Source organism: Vidua chalybeata, unplaced genomic scaffold (genome assembly GCF_026979565.1).
Source record: "Vidua chalybeata isolate OUT-0048 unplaced genomic scaffold, bVidCha1 merged haplotype W_reject_6, whole genome shotgun sequence".
In the NCBI taxonomy this organism is placed as follows: Eukaryota; Metazoa; Chordata; class Aves; order Passeriformes; family Viduidae; genus Vidua; species Vidua chalybeata.
Window position 1 is genome coordinate 974,029 of NW_026530355.1, and position 5,793 is coordinate 979,821.

The window sequence follows — 5,793 nt, forward strand, 5'->3', positions numbered from 1 at the left end:
CACGGATCCCTGCACAACTGTGCTCGGACACTCGTCCGCTCAGCAGCTTCCCCTGGATTCCAGTCTCACAGCTGAGGCATTTGGGCATCTGAGCCCTGAGCCCACAGCCACATTCCAGGTGCTGGTGCAGACCAGACACACCCCACACCCCCAGACCCCTAAGTCCAGTCCCTCCGGTCACTCCGTGGCCAGCACCGTTGGCAGGTGGGCTCTTTGGTGCCCTCCCCCAACTGCTGCCCTCACACCCCCAGGCTCCCATGCTCAGGCAGAACAGAGATTTGCTCACACAGGGGGAGAATTCAAGTTTAATGAGAAGACAGGACAGACTGCTCTGGTTGGGATCCTCCCCTCACCTTCCCACAAGTCCTGTGCTATCCAAAACTGCTCCTCCTCCTCCTTCATCCCAAAACGTGTCCTACACGCCAGGGCAGCAATCCCCTTAGTCCAAATGGTGACCTGCTCTCAGTGACTTTGGGGTTTCAAAGGTGGACACGAGGGCTGATGGCTGTCCCAGGAAAGGAGCTGGGACAAGGTGTCCATTGCTCAGGAGCTGTAATTTGGATTGTCACTTGCCACTGTTCCGCTGAGCTCTTCTCTGTTTTGGAGATGGGCTCTTAATGAGCTGGGCGCTCTCCAGTGATGGGCCTGGGAGCAGCCAGGGCAGAGAATGAACTGAGTTTGTCCTCCTGCCATTGTTGGTGCCCTGTCTGGGTGTGCAGATGAGTCTCTTATCTCTTAACCTGACACAAGCCAGCAGGAGCATCAGTCTCCTGAGGCAGCCCTGTTTGGAGGCTGCACTCACAGGCACTGGTAGTGTGCAACAGATGACATCAGATTCTTGGGATGGCTTTCCAGAAATGCACCATGGTTAGGGGAAAAGCTTTGTTCTTGCCCTGGCAATGGATTTGTTCAGGGCCAGGATCACAGATTTGTTCCGAAGGCTGCAGATGAATGGATTTAAGAATGGGTACAGGACTGTGTTGAGCAGAGCTACAATTCTGTTAGTCCTCAAGGAAACATCTTCTGCAGGACACGTGTAGAGAGCAATGCAGCTCCCATAGGCAATGGAGAAGGTGATGAGATGGGAAGAACACGTAGTCAAAGCTTTCTTCCTCCCAGAGGCTGCTGGAAGATGCAGAACACAGAAAAGGATGCAGGTGTAAAATGCCAGAGTCAAACATAAGGAACCCAGCACGACACACAGTAAGAAGACAGAGTCTATTTTCCAAAGCAGGCTGGTGTCAGAGCAGGACAGTCTGAACAAGGGGGAGTTGTCACAAAGGAAATGGGGGATCTTGGAGCCACAGAAAGACAGCTCCGAGAGGAAGAACAGCCGGTAGCTCAGCAGGGCAAAACCGAGGACCCAAGCAGCAACAACCAGGTGGACACAGAGCTGAGGCTTCATGGAGCAAAGGTTGGCAGATGGCAACATAGCGCTCAAAGGACATGACAATGAGCAGGATGAACTCTGTGCAGCCCAGGGCAAAATAGAAATAGTTTTGGGCAAAGCAGCTGCTTCGTGAGAGAGTGTTCTGACCAGAGCTCAGCATGACAAACAATTTGATGTTTGTGGAGGATGTTAAGCAGATCTCCAGGAAGGCCAGGTTGCTGATGAAAAAGTACATGGGGCTTTGCAGCTGGTGATCCACACACATGAGGAAAATGATGGTTGCATTCCCCATCACTGTTGTCAGGTACATGAGCAGAAGGACCCGAGAGAAAAATAGCTGCAGTCTCGGATCAAACTCTGGGAAACCCTCTAGGATGAACTCAGTAACTGCTGTTTCATTTTCTGGTCCCATGCTGAATTCCAGCTCATCCTGCTGAGACAGGAACATGGCAAAACCAAGTGGGATCATTTCACAGTCTGGACAAACATTTCTATCCTTCCTTCTCTGCTGCTTTCTTTTCCTGCAGTCTTGCTATAGAGCACAGAGATTGTGCTTCAAACAATTCTCACACCCTGATTGTTCTCTTTCCCATTTCAGGTAGAGACCTCAGAGATTTTATTGTGTTCTTTCTACCTTTTCCAAACACTCCCAAAGAATTCTTTCACCAGAACAGAGGATTCTAAGGAGCTATTGGCTATTTCCCCCCATTCCTGGGAAATTCCCAGCTCACTCAGACCTACTGCAAACATCTGTCACACCCATGCGCCAAACACCTCTCATCTACAGCACAAACACTAAACGCTGAAATTACACCAAATCTGTGCATTGAACTTCCTTGTTTCTGCTTTTCAGTACTTGCCTTTGGACCAGGAGTCCCTGAGGAACTGTTGCTTCCAAAAGAAGCAATCGCAAGTATCTCTTTTGCAACCCTCTGCTTTCTTCCACAGCTTTTTCCTCTCTGTCTCTTCAGGAAAGGAATGGGGAGGGCAGAATAGGGACCAAGTAGAACTTGGATTTTTAGTACTCTAAATGAGGACTGGAATTTATTATGGATCCACACAGAGTGTCACAATCTGAGCTGTCACCTGTCTGCACCAAAATGAACCTGTGCAGAGCAAGGGAAAAGATTTGCCAGGAAGAGATTTGTAATTTTTTTTTTATGTGCCAGTTGGTAGTACCCAGCCTCCAAATGTTCTCTTGTCTCCACTGGCTACAGAGCGAGCCTCGAGAAAACAAATTCTCCTGGGTGCCTGCAGGGGAGTAGATGAAACTCACTTTTCAAGTCTCAAATCCCTGATTAATTAAGTAATTAAGTTACTCTGTTTTGAAACCAAAATACACAGCTAAGAAAAGATGTATGAGAAAAAATATATGCAATAAAGACTGGTGTTCTCCTTTTCAGGTTTTTTGATTTGCTTTTCAACATGGAGAAGAGCAGAGCAGATGACTGTGAAAATAGGATTCTTTAAAATGCCAGGGGAGAAGAGGAGAGGGAGGGTCTGAAGCAGTGAAACAAAGCTCTGTTCATGTGCAACCAGAGCACTGAAGTCATCGGTCCCCGGGGTGGCCCAAGGGCTCTCCCATCTCATTGTCCACACAGAGCAGAGGAGAGCCTGGTCTGAGACAGGCCATCAACTTGAAACCAAGTGACCGAGTTCAGTCAAGAGCCCTCAAAATGAACCAACTCTAAAATGAGCAAAAATGAGTCACCTTCAAAATGAACTGTGGGACTGAAATGTTTGGGAGCTCTCCAGGTGGGGACTCGGGGCAGCCCTAGAGATGAGCAGATCCTGCTGTGCCCAGGTTGATTCTTGTGCATAAATGCAGTGATCCCCACCCTGGGTGGAGGCTCTGACTGCTTCAGAGACCCCCCTGTAGCAGCTTCTGCTGCACAGCTGAGTAAGACGGAGCAAATTCCAATTCCATAGGATGCTTCCACACTCCAGATACCACAGGGCAGGCAGATTATCAGAAGCAATCAGAACAGCTGTAAGTGAAGCCACATTTGATGCAGTTGAAGGCTCTGTTGCAAAGGACACTCTTCCAAAGTGAGTTATTCCACAATTCAGTCAATCTTTCCCCTGAAGGCTCATCAAAGAAGAGCAGAGGAAGGAAGAAAAGAGACTTGCTGTTAATCAATGTGCACACTGTAAGAAAGAGAGGCGTTTGAAAAGGGACTGTCCGCAGGTACAACACGAAACTCCCCTCTCGTGGCCATCACCGATGGTCACTGCAGGGGACCAGAGGATTCTTTCCCAGCAGAACATCCGGTCACAGCTAAGCTGGGACAATGAGGAGTTAGGATTTTGAGTGGCTACAGGAGCTGGTTGCTCTGTGCTAAATACAGTAAAAGGAAACTTGAGTAATGATTCTATAACAATCATTGGTGCAACAGGGAATCATGAAACTCAGCCATTTTTCCAGCCCATTGATTTTAAATTAGGAAAACAATGGGTGACTCCCCAGTTTTTGTATCTACTCCATTTACTTAAGCCTCTCCTTGGACAATTTCTTGGAAAACCTGAATGCTAAAATCAAGATTAAAATGGCAGAATGCAGGTTATTACTCCAAAATCTAATTATGTGGAAGCCTCTGTTTTTGCACTCCAATCTTCAGATGTGATCCATCTGCCATCTGTATCACTTGAGGATGCAGTAAATCTGCTAGTCTGGACTGGAGAGGTGCCCCAGTGACCCAGAAAAGCAGAGCCTGTGAGAAACAAATTGAAACCCTGAGCAGGACCAGTAAGGCAGAAGCAATACCCTTTGAGAAAAGAAAGTTGTAAGGGGTTATTATCCCTTGGATAGATTTAGAAAAGAAAAGAAAGATTAGATTTATAAAAGAAAAATTTATAAAATGAGGCCTGTTGAAGGAATATGAATCCAAATTTAAGAGCCTTATTTTGCAGTTAAGAAGGCAAATGGAGAGGATTAGTGGCTGGTACAGGATCCTAGAGCCATACATGAGACAGTAGAAGATATACACCCGTCCGTAGCATATCCTTGTACCTTGCTAACAAGCTAGAGTGAAAAATTAAAATGGTTGAGAGTGTAGAATTTGAAAGTGGCTTTTTCTGTATCTCTCGGAGTAGTGAAAGTCAAGAACTATTTACTTCTGAATGGGACAGTCCAAACACAGTGAGAAGAGCCCGGCTGACTTGGCCAGTTCTACCCCAGGAGTTTTAAAAATACCCCCATGATATATGGAAACCAAGTGGCAAAAGAACTGGAGGAATGGAAACATCAGAACCCTCTTTGGAGTCTTGTTCCAGTCTGGAGATGGCATTCATCTCTGAAACTGAAACTCAGCAGCAGTTCAGGGATCAGACTGTGGCATTGTGGAATTTTCTGGGACTAAGTGGATACAGAGTACAAACAGTCCAGAGCACAGAAGCCTACCTGGGATTCAAAATCCTCCAGGGACAAAGGAGGTTGGGACAGGAAGGAAAAGAAGCAATTTGGCAAGTCCCACAGCCATGAACAATGAGAGAGTCAGAGGCATTTCTCGGGGTGTGGGATGATGTCAGCTGTGCATCAGCAATTATGGGCTGCTGCTAAAGCCTCTGTGTGAGCTCAGGCAGCTCAGCAGGGCTTTATAGTCTGGACTGGTGTGGCATGGGCTGCCTTTTCACAGCTCCAGCGAGCCCTCATGTGGGCCCTGTTTTGGGACTCTCAAACCCCATGGACCCATTGGATCTGTTTTTTCCACGTGAGAGACAAAACCCAGCATGGGGAGTGTTGTCACAGTTCCTGGGGAGTGGAGCAGGGCTGTGCCTACTTTTCACAGCAACCAGACAATGTCAGCCAGAGCTGCTGGGCTGTCTGAGGGCAGTAGCAGCTATTCTTCTCTTCATCCAGAAAGCTAAAGAACTGACTTTGGGACAGAGTGTTATAGTTTAAAAATTCTTTCAACGCACAGCTCAAGATGAAACCTCCTGGGGATTTAAAGAAATCTGGGACAAATTTCCTTCATGGTTACCCAGCTGGGTTTGGTTAAAACATCTGTTTATAATGGTCACCACAATAATTGCTGTATGGATTTAGCTTGCATCACGATTCAGTGTTATAGTGCCCTACACTAGAAAACAAAATAGAGATATTGAGAGACCGGTGCCCATAAGGAACTGAGTCTCAAGAAAAGGGGGGACTTGATGAGGGCAGTAGAACAGAACAGCACAACCTTGGAGAAACAGATAAAGGATGTAACTCATGCAAAGCACAAGCAGGATGCCAGCTCAGCTCTGCAAGGCTGACAAAGCAGAAGTTATGCAAAAGAATGATATTGCCCTTACTCAAAAGCAGGAGTTGAGGAACAGCCATCTAAAAAGGACACTGGATGTTGGAGACAGACCCCAAAGAACCACATAAAGACTTCTGATAAGGGGTGCAACTATGTCAAATA

The 5,793-nt window shown here is 47.0% G+C and overlaps 1 pseudogene; it reads right to left on the minus strand.

Moving 5' to 3' along the window:
- Positions 1-844: 844 nt before the first annotated feature.
- LOC128783256 (olfactory receptor 6M1-like) lies at positions 845-4,488 on the minus strand (annotated as a pseudogene).
- Positions 4,489-5,793: the final 1,305 nt, after the last annotated feature.